This window comes from Mustela nigripes, chromosome 5 (assembly GCF_022355385.1).
Source record: "Mustela nigripes isolate SB6536 chromosome 5, MUSNIG.SB6536, whole genome shotgun sequence".
In the NCBI taxonomy this organism is placed as follows: Eukaryota; Metazoa; Chordata; class Mammalia; order Carnivora; family Mustelidae; genus Mustela; species Mustela nigripes.
The window spans coordinates 26,054,802-26,068,048 of record NC_081561.1 but is presented as its reverse complement, the minus strand read 5'-3'; the positions used below and the strand labels follow the sequence as shown (position 1 = coordinate 26,068,048).

Here is a 13,247-nt window from a genome sequence, read left to right as displayed (position 1 = left end):
CTCCAAGATGTCCTAGAGACCTAAACAGGGAGGTTACCTTATCAATAGCACAAATTTCCAGAGGCAAATAACTCTCGGTTCCTGAAGCCCTAATGTCTCCCTCCCCACCATAAACTGGAGGAGACTGAGGTAGAAGGGAATGTAAATGACAGCAGGATCATAACACCCCACCAAGAATCTCCCAACTATCTTGATATTAGTTAGTGCCTGACCTAAAGACAACATTGATCAGGCCATAAGGGCAAGGCCTCCCCCCAGCACCTTGTAGGCCCTCCCTAACATGTGAGAACTCTGTTGAAATCTCCCATTCCTTCACCACCTCCCCCCAACCGTGGGGTATATAACATGCCGACCCTCACAACCCGGGGCAGCAGCTCTTCCTGCCCACGGGTCCTGTCCCCGTGCTTTAATAAACCACCATTTTGCACCAACGACGTCTTAAGAATTCTTTCTTTATTCTTTCTTTAGAGGTTCGTCGGCTCCGAACCTCTGCACCCCACCGAACCTGACTTAGGTTCTGGGACTTCATCACATACCCCTTCCCCCTTGCCCATCCTCAGAGAGGATCTGAAAGCCTATAGTCAAATACAGGGCTTTTGATGTGCTGGTATCCTTTTAAAGCCAGTGGACATTTTTCTTACTCTTTAAGAAATAAGGTTCTGGCTCATGGGAATACAAAGGATGCCACCTGTACTGGGGGAAGAAGAGTTGGTTCATTACTCAGATAGACCAAAGATTAAATTAGAGCCTCTTCTAAGGCCAGGAGACTCGTGGCCATGGAATGCAGTTGTGTGTGTAAACACGTGGACTTTGGCCACCTGCCCCAAGTCTTCCGGTTCCACGGCTCTCCTCCCTCCACCGTGTTTGCTGAGCCTCTGTTTTGTGACAGGCACCTTGCTGGGTTGGAGATCCAGCAAAAGGATGAGTCACAAAAAATGATCCGGGATTCCTTAGCAATTCAGCCTTCGGGGACCACCAGAGCACAGTGAGAACAGAGGGTCAATGAATAATACTCACACTGAGTAAACGGTGATTGACACCCGAATGTTTCTTCCGGTTGTGCTGTACATACAATCTCTCTGTTGTGTGCTGCTCTTACAGTTCCTCGGTAAATAATCATGTCGTCCCAATGAAGTTAAGATTTTGGAAAAACCTAATGAGAATGCCTAGCACGAGGATGCCTTCTCTTGGCCGAGGACACCCGAGGTCACCTATTTGTTTCCCAATGAACCCTGGAATGTCCACCTGGGAGCTGGGACCTGGGAAGAACAAACCAAACCAAAACAAACACAACATGCAAGAGTCACCCAGCTCAGCCTTGTCCGATTCAGCCTATGGAGAGAAAGAGAAGTCCCAAAAGTCCATCGCTGGGCTCTTCCCCTGAATATTCCTGCACTGATCCTTCTATCTCTGTCCCCAAGCAGCGCGCTCAAAGAAGCTTCTAGCAGTACCGGAGCTGCGGTGTCAGGAGGAACGAGGCGGGTCGGCCGCTGGAGACATTTTGGAGCGGGACCACAGATTTTCCGATTCCAAGCCCATGGCCCTAGAGGCGTCTGCGGGACTTGGATGAGCAAGTGAAGCTGTAAAAGGGAGATGCTGTAATTTTCTTTTCTCCCTTTTGAACGGTGAGATGAAAATGCAGTTTGCCTTTGCGCGAGTCAGAAATGAAGGCAGGATCAAAACCCCCAGAACACGCTCCGGACCTGCGCCGCCCCGACATCGAGGGAAAGAAACCGGGAGTCAGGCGGGGTGAAAGCGGTCGGGAGGGCCCCTCCCACCACCTGCCACCCACCTGCCACTCGGGTATTTGGCTGGTCCATCGCCTTGAGGCTGGGAAGTGCAGGGACGCTCCATCCCCCGCCCTCCTAAAATGCCCGCGTAGATGTAAAATAAATCACTTAGGAAGAAGAGACAGTCGTTTAAAGTGGTGTTTCTTTTTCGGCTGTATTCTATACAGCGCTCATTTAAATTAAAAAAAAAAAAAAAAAAAAAAAAAACCAAAAACCCACGAAGGAAGAGATCTCAGATGGACAGTGTAGACACGCGTCGCCAGGCGGGGTTCCATGGTGTAATGGTTAGCACTCTGGACTCTGAATCCAGCGATCCGAGTTCAAATCTCGGTGGAACCTTCCTGTTCGCCCCTTTTTTGCCTGACCTCCCCGCTTCTCTTTGGCCCGGCGGATTTTTGACGGGCGGGGGCAGGACCCACGCGCGGGCCGCCACCTCTCCGGCCCTGGGTCCACGCGCGTCGGGGGACGGCGTGTGATGCACAAGCAGGGTACAGGGGTCCACGAGGGGCCTGGTCGACTGCAACCAAAAGGGGGGGAAGAAGGCGACCGACCTCCCCGAGGCCCACCGTTTGGGTCGCAAAAGGAAAAGCAGAGAGAAGCCGGGAGACACGCGGTTGAGACGAGAGGCGGGGGGAAAAGGGTGTGTCAGAAGTGGGATTCGAACCCACGCCTCCATGCGGAGACCAGAACCCTCTGTCGGAGGAAGCGGAGCTTGAGTCTGGCGCCTTAGACCACTCGGCCATCCTGACACCCGCGGGCGCGGCCCCCAAATGAGTAAACTCTGTCGTTGTTACGGACGAACACCCGCTCGGAGCCGCTGGGACTTCCTGCCGCCTGGGGCGCCCCTGAGAAGCGGAGCGAATGGAACCACTTTCTCGGCAGATCGGAAATCCGAGCGAACTCGCGAGGCTTTGCTCTGGCGCAGGAGGCGATTCGGGATCCCTCTGCCGCCCTCCGCCTTCCCCGCCCCGCCGGACCCGGGGGCGCAGGAACGACCCCGGCTGACCCTGGAGAGCCCCTGCGTCTTCCCGCGGCGCGGCTCGGGAAGGACGCGCGCAGCCCAGCCGGGAAATGGGCGAGCGGGTGTAGACTGGGAGAACACTGGCGCGCGGGTGTAGACCGCAGAGGGGCGGGGCGAGCGGGCCGCGAGCTGCAGGTGGCTGCGCACGGGGCTGCGCGCGCGGGAACCCCGCGCGGCTGGAAGGGAACGTCGGGCGGAGTCCCGACGCCCCTCGCCGCGGATCCCCGAGGCCGAGGCCAGGTCCGCCAGCTGGGTGTGCTTCCCGCGGGACCAAGGACACGCACCTTGAAGACCACACGGTCTTCACGGTCAACCACACGGTCTCCACGTGTCCGCAGGCGCTCCAGACAAGACCTTGCCCGCGCCCACAGTCCCAGAGTCGGCCTGCGGGTGCTTCAACCACGAACCACGAGCAAAACTCATCAGATGCTTGTGAAAGTGTTTCTAGGATCAAGACCAAAACTCACAGATAGGACCAGGGAAAAGAACTAAAGCGAAACAAATACATGCGGGAAACTGAATTGTATAAAGTTAAAATTAAGTCCTCAGGTAAGAGAAGATACAACATTCCCGGAACAAAGACAGAAGGGGCAAATCTGAAAATTAATATTATGATGGCAGAAATGTCTTTAATAATTTCAAAATAAGATTGCAGAAAGTTCCTTTGAAGTGTGGGGTGGAGATGGAAAGCAGGACAGAGTCCAACAGAACATGAAATGGTGTTTGGTAGAGGTGTGCCATCGAGCCACCGGGTTAGGGCTAGGATCAGGATGGCATCTTCTCCACAGCTGGAAGACAGAGCAGGACGTGAAGATCACGTCCACGAAAGAGAACCCTGTCCCTGTGGGTTCCGAACCCAGCTTCGCGACCAAAAAAGCGTTAGCGGGCCTTTCTGGTCTTGAAAGGTTTCAAAAGATAAGAAGAAGAAATAAGAAATTGCCTCCCATGTCCTCTTTTCCAGGAAACTTCTGAGGAACTGTTCCTCCAAACATGGAGTTCCAGTAAGAAAGAAGATGTGAAATCTGGAATAGGGACGCGGGGTGCGGACCCTCTCCAGGGTTGGGGCTTGCACCCGAGCAGCAGGTGCGGGCCGCAGCAGGGAGCAGGGATCACAGCCTGAGCTTCGAAGGGACAGGACGTTGCCCCCTGCTTGGCGGTAACATGGTCAGAAAGCTGCTGTCGAATTAGGAATAAACACTTAGAAAAGTAACCAAAGACAGAGGGGGGCAATTAGGTCTGGGAGGAACCAAGGTTGTCAGAGGGAGGAAAAGTAATTATGGTAGATCATGTAGCCCCGCTCTGCAAACTATTATGAAGTCATAAGGAGGAGGACTCAATGCTGATTAAACTAAAAATGAAATACATATTTGAGAATTTATTTAATAAGTATCTGTTGAATTAATGAGGAAGTGAGTAAATAAATATATCCACAAAAAGCAATTCATGAAGAACATATGCTTAAATATGAAGGATTCTTATGGATATATTCTTATCATAAATATGCTTTCAAGAATATATGCTCTTTTACATCCCTCAATCTGTTCTTTCTCTGCTTGGTCACGGACAAATTAAGTCTTCCCTAAAATGCCATTATTAAGACAAATAATGATCTTAATGGTCAATTATAACCTCACAGAAATCTTTTTTTTTTTTAAAGATTTTATTTATTTGACAGAGAGAGAGAGAGATCACAAGTAGGCAGATAGGCAGGCAGAGAGAGAGGGGGAAGCAGGCTTCCTGAGGAGCAGAGAGCCGGTTGAGGGGCTGGATCCCAGGACCCTGAAATCATGAACCCAGCCGAAGGCAGAGGCTTTGACCCACTGAGCCACTCAGGTGCCCCCTTTTCTTTTTCTTTTCCTTTTTTTCCTCACAGAAATCTTTAAAAGCTGCTAGAACCACCCCAATGTATATGAATTGATGTAAATTTTATAATTAGCTAAAAGAAACAAGTAAATTTGGTGAGCTGGTTTTCCATTAACACATCTACTTTCTGGTTTTAAGGACACAGTGCTAAAATGAAGTGAACAGACATATAAGCATTTGCAAATTTATGATCCAGCTTTTCATTAATTGGTGCTGGACCAGCTGGGAAAAAATGGACCTAGACCCCTATCTCACACCTGTTAAATAACAAAAATTCAACTGACTAAATTTTAAAGATCTTGTTGGCTTTGTTAATCAGCTCGTGAACTGGGCAGCACCCCATCTGGCAAGTAGAGGGTAGCTCCCAAGGACTACAGAAAGGGGAAGGTTTTTAAAGGCAGGACAAGAAGGTCATCAACGGAAAAGAAGGATTATTTCAGGTTCAATCACCTTCATTTGGGGACGAAAAGGTTTAGTAGGCGGATGACTTTTGGGGGATGAAGAGGGCCCATGTGACAGGTTAATGGGCACTGACCAGGAGATTCCCTATTGACTGGTAAAAGCTTGCATTCCTGGGGGCTGAAACTGCAGTCCGGACAGCGACTAACTCTTGTTTCATGACTTGGGGCCTTAACCTAAGTGGTGCCGTTTTAGGATCGTGTTTTTCTTTTTAACATATCAAACACAAAAATGAACTCAAAATGGATGATAGACCTAAGTAGGAAAGGGATAGTAAAACTTCTAGAAGAAAGAGAATATCTGCGTGAACTTGGGGTAGGCAAAAATTTCAAAAACAGCAGTAGTAACCAAAAAGAAAAAAAGCTGATAACGCGGAATTCTTCAAAACTAAGGACTGTTCATCAGAAAAAGATCGTTAGCAAAATTAAAAAGGAAGGGCGCCTGGGTGGCTCAGTGGGTTAAGCCGCTGCCATCGGCTGAGGTCATGATCTCAGGGTCCTGGGATCGAGCCCCACATCAGGCTCTCTGCTCTGTGGGGAGCCTGCTTCCTCCTCTCTGCCTACTTGTGATCTCTGTCTGTCAAATAAGTAAATAAAATCTTTTAAAAAAAAATTAAAAGGGAAGCCATAAATGGGGAAAAATATTTGAGATATATCTATAAATATATAAATATATATATTTATAGATATATATCTATAAATATATAAATAAATATATATTTATAGATATTTATATCAAATATTTTTGAGATATATCTATAAATATATATATTTATTTATATATTTATAGATATATATATATCTGGCAAGGGACTCGTGCCAAATACACAAAGCACTCCTGTGAATCAACAAGAAAAAGACAAATACCTTAACTTTTTAGGGCAAGACTTGATCATGCACTTCCCTGAAGAGGCCATTCAAATGCTTGGTAAACCTATGAAAAGAGGCTCAAGACCATTAATTATCAGGGAATTATAAATTAGAACCACAGTGAGTTACTGTTACAAATCGACCTGAATGGCCAAACTTAAAAAAATAAAGCAAATATACCAAATGTTGGTGAGTACATAGATCAATTAAAATTCCCATATATGATGGCTGGAAATGTCAGTTAGTACCATCCCTTTGGACTATTTCCGGCGCTGTCTAAAAAACTGAACATAAGCCATCTTTGATCCATTGATTCTGCTCCTAGAAATGAGTGCATCTGTTCATGTAGAGACAAGTGTGAAATGTTCAGGGAAGTTTTATTCACAGCAGAACAGAATTCTTAAGACAGCACAATACCCATCAGTGGCAAAATGATCAAATAAATCGTGATATATTCACATAGTGAATGCCTACAGCAGCAGAAATAAAAATTGAATTACTGCTATGGATAAGACTATATCTTACAAATGTAATGAGTAAAAAAAAGGGGAAAAAAAGGCCAGGGACCAAAAAGTGTTTATTATATGATTCTATTTATTTATTTTTAGTTTTCTTAAATTTTTGATATATAATTCACACAATTATACTTATTAGTTTCAGGCGTACACATAATGACTCAGTATTTGTACACATTACGAAACGGTCACCACTCTAAGAGGTGACCTTCTTCAGGCCCAGCAGACTCTGGTCCTTCCATGATTTCCTCCTTGCTCTCCAGGATGACACTCCTGCCCCCCAGGGTCACAGTTCCTAACCACATGCTGATTTGCCTGATCATCCAAGGCCACTCATTTTAACTTTCAAACCAGGTAACAAAGTACACTCCAACAAGGGCTCCCTGCGGTGACCCCTTCTCTCTGGGGGGCATCGACTGGTCAGTCAGAAGGCAGGTGCTCTCTGTTCACCTACAGCCTCCGTCAGGGAATGGCCGGAAGGATGGGCCCAGCGGACATCCCCCCACCCCCCCACCCCCCCCGCTGTAGAGCAGTCACACACTGTCATGGACTGAATTGTGTCTCCTCGAAATTCACATGCTGAAACTCTAATCCCCAGTGTGACCCTATTTGGAGACAAGGCGTTTATGGAGGTGGTTAAGATGCAGCGAGGCCATGAGGGTGCAGCGAGTGTCCTGAGAAGAAGACGGGGAGCTCCAGGAGCCAGTGCACAGGGGAAAGGCCCTGAAGGACACACGGGGAGAGTGGCCGCCTGCACGCCAAGGAGAGAGGCCTCAGGAGAAACCGACTCTGCGGACACCTTGATCTGGACTTCTAGTTTCCAGAAAACAAACTGAGCAAAGAAATTTCTGCATGTGCAAACCACCCAGTCTGGTATTGTCATGGCAGCCAGAGTGGACTAAGACACCTTCTCTGGTGGCTGGTGGCCCCAAGACACCACGGCAGAGGACGTCAGTCCTCCTCAGGCCGGCCCGGCATGGGGGTACCTCTCTCCCCTACTCTGTTCACAGGCCAGCCCAGACTCAAGAGGGTGGAATAGAACCAAACATCTTTTTTTTTTTTTTAAGATTTTATTTATATATTTGAGAGAGACCACGAGCACAGGAAAGGGTAGAGCGAGGGGGAGAGGTAGACTCCCCACTGAGCGGAGAGCCTGGTGTGGGACTCAGGACCTGGGACCAGGACCTGCGCTGAAGGCAGACACTTAACCGACTGAGCCCCCCAGGCATCGCTAGACCTCACATCTTCGTGGCACCGTGTGCACATGGGGAGGAGAGAAGCTGCGGGTGAGCACCCTGGGGGCCGCTGCTGTCCCTTCCCCCACCTGGCCCCCCCGAGGTTTGTGAGCTCCAGAGGGGCAGGCCTCTACGCTGGGCTGTTCACCAGGCACTGTGCTCATGTCAGCGTCTATGCAAAATGCTCCGGGGGCTCTCCAGCTGAATGAGGGCTCCTTGGAGGTTCGCCATACACGTCCCTCAACCTTTCCGTATGCTGGGAAAGTTTTATAACATACATTTGGGTTACGATTGGTGCCTTAGTTATATGTCTTCTCTACTTGAATATAGAAACCATAAGGGCAAGGAACATGGCTTTGTTGTGTATCGTTGTACCCCAGGGGCTGTATTATGATGTGTGCTCAAGAAATATGTAATTAACCATGAAAAGAAAGAAATAAAACTAACAAGAAAACAAAACTGAAAAATCCCAAAAAAACTCTAACTTCTCAGGAGCTTGCACAGACTTCTCCCTATTTCAAGAGTCCCTTTTCTTTCTTATGATTATCCTTTTGAATAAAGTCTCTGCTAAGTCCAGATTTGTTTTCATTAAACAAATGTTTCTGGATAAACATTACTTACAAAAGTTAAAATACTTAAGGTTAACTTCTTTTATGCCACAAAAAAATGTCTATACTAAAGAATTTCTGTACAGTGCCAATAAAATGGAAACAGGTAAAACTATGAGTTCCCATCATCTGTCAGCAAATCACAGCAAAATGTAATGCCTTCTATTACACGACTTTGGCTTCTTTTGTTTCTGTATTTTGTCTTTTTTTCCTTTTTATAAACAATAAAGTTTTTTCTAATTAAAAAAAAAAAACCCAAGTGCCTGTACTCAACAAAAATCCCCCAAACCCTTGCAGTCTAGGACAGGTCAAGGGCACCTGGGTGGCTCTGGATAAGCTGCAAAGAATTTGAGCACAAAGAGGGAGAGTTTTAAGTTTTGGCGGAAAAAAGTCTGAGGAGAGAGAATGCCTCAACTTCTTGGCTTGTAACCCTCTGGTCTCTTGCCTAGCTCTCTAAAATCCCTCCCTCTTTATAACCCTTAAATTATCTGTACTGAATAGTGTTCGTAGTAAAATAAAACATATTTTGTAGAAAAATGCAGCCTAGACAGTAGACGTCACTCGTCTCCTCCTCCCAGTTCTTCTGATACATCACACCCATTTTTTAAAACTTTATTTATTTATTTTAGAGAGCGAGCGAGACCAGAGGGTACTAAGGGAGAAGGAGAGAGAATCGCAAGCAGACTCCACACTAATTGATCTCACGGCCCTGAGATCATGACCTGAGCCGAAACCAAGGGTTGGACGCTCAACCCACTGAGCCACCCTGGCGCCCACAATGCATCACACCCTTACAGATTTGGGTTATATTCCTGTATGTATTTTTTTAGTGTGTACATTTGTACATTATTATCTTACCAAAAAATTCATTCTAGGGGCGCCTGGGTGGTTCAGTGGGTTGGTCCTCTGCCTTCAGCTCTGGTCAAGGTCTCGGGGTCCTGGGATGGAGCCTCGCATCGGGCTCTCTTCTCAGCGGGGAGCCTGCTTCCCCCTCTCTCTGCCGGCCTCTCTGCCTGCTTGTGATCTCTGTCTGTCAAATAAACAAACAAACAAACAAATAAATAAACAAATCTTTTTTTTTTTAAGATTTATTTATTTATTTGACAGAGAGACAGAGATCACAAGTAGGCAGAGAGGCAGGCAGAGAGAGAGAGGAGGAAGCAGGCTCCCTTCTGAGCAGAGAGCCCGATGCGGAGCTTGATCCCAGGACCCAGAGATCATGACCCGAGCCAAAGGCAGAGGCCCAATCCACTGAGCCACCCAGGTGCCCCAATAAACAAATCTTTTAAGAAAGAGTCATTCTACACAAGGTGCTACAACTTGCTTCTAACAAAACGGAATGTGGTGTACTTTCACATCAGTACTGCATTTTTTAAAAAATTTAATTTCTTTTCAGCGTAACAGAATTCATTGTTTTTGCACCACACCCAGTGCTCCATAATACCCGCCACCAGGCTCACTCAACCCTCACCCCCACTCCTCCAAAACCCCTCAGTTTGTTTCTCAGAGTCCATAGTCTCTCATGGTTCACCTCCCCTTCCAATGTCCCTCAACTCCCTTCTCCTCTCCATCTCCCCATGTCTTCCATGGTATTTGTTATGCTCCACAAATAAGTGAAACCATATGATAATTGACTCTCTCTGCTTGACTTATTTCACTCAGCATAATCTCTTCCAGTCCCGTCCATGTTGCTACAAAAGTTGGGTATTCATCCTTTCTGATGGAGGCATAATACTCCATAGTGTATATGGACCACATCTTCCTTATCCATTCGTCTGTTGAAGGGCATCTTGGTTCTTTCCACAGTTTGGCGACAATGGCCATTGCTGCTATGAACATTGGGGTACAGATGACCCTTCTTTTCACTACATCTGTATATTTGGGGTAAATACCCAGTAGTGCAATGGCAGGGTCATAGGGAAGCTCTATGTTTAATTTCTTAAGGAATCTCTAAACTGTTCTCTAAATTGGCTGCACCAACTTGCATTCCCACCAACAGTGTAAGAGGGTTCCCCTTTCTCCACATCCTCTCCAGCACACGTTGTTTCCTGTCTTGCTAATTTTGGCCATTCTAACTGGTGTAAAGTGACATCTTAATATGGTCTAATTTGAATCTCCGTGATGCCTAGTGGTGATGAACATTTTTTCATGTGTCTGATAGTTCTTTCTAGATCCTGGATATCAGCCTTTTGTCTCTACTGTCATTTGCAAATATCTTCTCCCATTCCGTGGGCTGCCTCTTTGTTTTGTTGACTATTTCCTTTGCTGTGCAGAAGCTTTTGATCTTAATGAAGTCCCAAAAGTTCATTTTCGCTTTTGTTTCCTTTGCCTTTAGAGACATATCTTGAAAGAAGTTGCTGTGGCTGATATCGAAGAGGTGTCTACGTATGTTCTCCTCTATGATTCTGATGGATTCCTTTCTGACGTTGAGGTCTTTTATCCATTTCATGTTTATCTTTGTGTACGGTTACATACATTCTTTTTAATGACAGAATCACATTGTAGTGTGTACCATCATTTTTAAACTAACACATTTTTTTTAAAGATTTTATTTATTTGACAGAGAGAAATCACAAGTAGTCAGAGAGGCAGGCAGAGAGAGGGAAGCAGGCTCCCTGCTGAGCAGAGAGCCCGATGCGGGGCTCGATCCCAGGACCCTGAGATCATGACCTGAGCCGAAGGTAGCGGCTTAACCCACTGAGCCACCCAGGCGCCCCTAAACTAACACATTTTTGATGATTTCTTTCTTTGCTCTTTGTTCTTTTTAACTACTTTGGTTCTCCTTGTTTTTCTCACTAGACCCACCCCACCCCCCCAAAAAAATAGTAATAATAAGTAAGTAATAGTAAGTAAACCTGAAAATAGTAGATGGATGATGTCTTATGACAGAAACTTCCAGATGCTGAGGAGTTGAGAGACTGTTATCTCAAAATGAAATACCTCGTTTCTTTTACTGTTAGAAGAAATTTCAGCTTGTTTGTAAATGGACCAATATTTCTCAAAATCAAAAAGGCAATTTCTGAAACAAAACTCATTCCTTTACTCAGGCAAAACCATTTTGACAGGTCAAAATTTAAAGCGGAGTACCCATTTTTCTGTGCAGAAAGGAGTGCCTTACATCCTTGAGAATTCGTCTGTGTCTTTATTTTCTTTTAATTTGCCTTAGATAATGAAGGCATGCATTTGGCACAAAATTCAAAAGATACAAAGGGTCCCCCAACATTTCACCCCAATGCAGAAATGTGGAAATGCTTCCAGATTCCTGGGAGTCAATGCCTCCAGATTCCTGGGAGTCTGATCCCTTCTCGGCAGGATTTTAAAACTGTGGACCTGGCAAGCCTCTCACGCCACCCTGTTCTTTGCACCCCTCCCCCTGGCTACCCATCCATCCCTTCCAGATCAGCAAGATGGCAAAGGAAACGAGAGGCTGACAAGGGGCTGTAGGGTTCTTCCCTCAGCCCAGAGCCAAACATCGCAGGAAGACAGCCTTAGGGGGGCGTGTGCAATGCAGGCTGAGTCACGGGGGCCACACGAGCTGTCACGTGTGCCGGGAGGGCCCATGGAATAACGGAAGCCACTGTGCTGGGGGGAATCCCACGTTCTGGAGAAGATGAAGGCCAGACCTGTCATTAGCCAAGGCCCAGTTCCTGACGGCACAAAAACCATGAATGCAAGATGAGAAAACCTTCATAACAAAGGAGAACCATCTCCAGTGCAGTGAAGGTAAGAAGCCTGCTCCTCCATCGCTCATCTTACCCCAGACGGATGAGCATTTCGGGGCAGTGCGCAGAAGGGGACAAAGTAGGGAACCCTACAGGGTTCCCTACTTTTGTGCCGTCAGGAACTGGGCCTTGGCTAATGACAGGTCTGGCCTTCATCTTCTCCAGAACGTGGGATTCCCCCCAGCACAGTGGCTTCCGTTATTCCATGGGCCTTCCCGGCACACGTGACAGCTCGTGTGGCCCCCGTGACTCAGCCTGCGTTGCACACGCCCCCCCCAGGCTGTCTTCCTGCGATGTTTGGCTCTGGGCTGAGGGAAGATGCTGGAAGATGAAGCGGACAAGGACGAGATGCGGAACAGGGCAGGACTGGCTCTGGTCATCTTTCACCTGCTATTTTGAGTGACTTCAGAGAGATGGTGGGGGAGGGAAGAGGCAAAAGAAGGTGTTTCCTAGACACTGAAGTCAGGTCACAGATATTGCTGACTCAGGGCTTGTGACGGAGACTGCTGATACCCACGTTCACCTTCCTCCTTCTTCGCATAGGAGCCCGGGTGTTCCGACCGGTCAGCAGATGTGCTCAGAAAGACTGCCCTTCCCAACGTCCATTCGCAGGGACCAAAGAGGATTTTCAAGACAGTGTGATGATTTGTCCCGCTTTATCTGGGACGATGTTGACGAGGGAGCAGGAGGCAAGTTGAGGACAAAGCCGAAGCTGACACCCTGCGAGCTCCCCCTACCCCCTACTCCTGGGGTGGGACATTCCTCCAGGATCTCCCAGCCCTCTCAAACGCAATGCCTTGCTAGAGGGGAAAACAACCTCCAGTCCACAATGGCGAGGCCTCTGGTATCTTTCTCGGTCCTCTTCAGCACATGAAAGCTCTTTCCAACCCTCCCTTTTCCTTACCTCCCCAACCCCGTAGTCTATAACCAGCCACCCCCACAACCCCAGGCAGCCGCTCTTTCTGCCCACAGGCCCAGTCCCCATGCCTTAATAAAGCACAATTTTGCACCAAAGATGCCTCCACAGCTCCTTCTTGGTCATGGGCTCCAGACTCTACCCCGCTGAACCTCACCTGTATTCCAAAACCACATCAATGTGGTATGATGTTAGGGTGTGGCAACAACAGACAAGAAGGATTTCTTAAGATATTTTCAGTACAAGAAA

The 13,247-nt window shown here is 47.3% G+C and overlaps 2 non-coding genes across 2 annotated transcripts; one reads left to right on the top strand and one right to left on the bottom strand.

Moving 5' to 3' along the window:
* Window positions 1-2,057: 2,057 nt before the first annotated feature.
* On the top strand, window positions 2,058-2,129 carry TRNAQ-CUG (transfer RNA glutamine (anticodon CUG)). Its single transcript has one exon. It is a non-coding gene; the product is annotated as a tRNA-Gln (tRNA).
* Window positions 2,130-2,433: 304 nt separating this feature from the next.
* On the bottom strand, window positions 2,434-2,539 carry TRNAL-CAA (transfer RNA leucine (anticodon CAA)). Its single transcript has 2 exons — window positions 2,502-2,539; window positions 2,434-2,479 (listed from the first exon to the last, which is right to left on the bottom strand). It is a non-coding gene; the product is annotated as a tRNA-Leu (tRNA).
* Window positions 2,540-13,247: the final 10,708 nt, after the last annotated feature.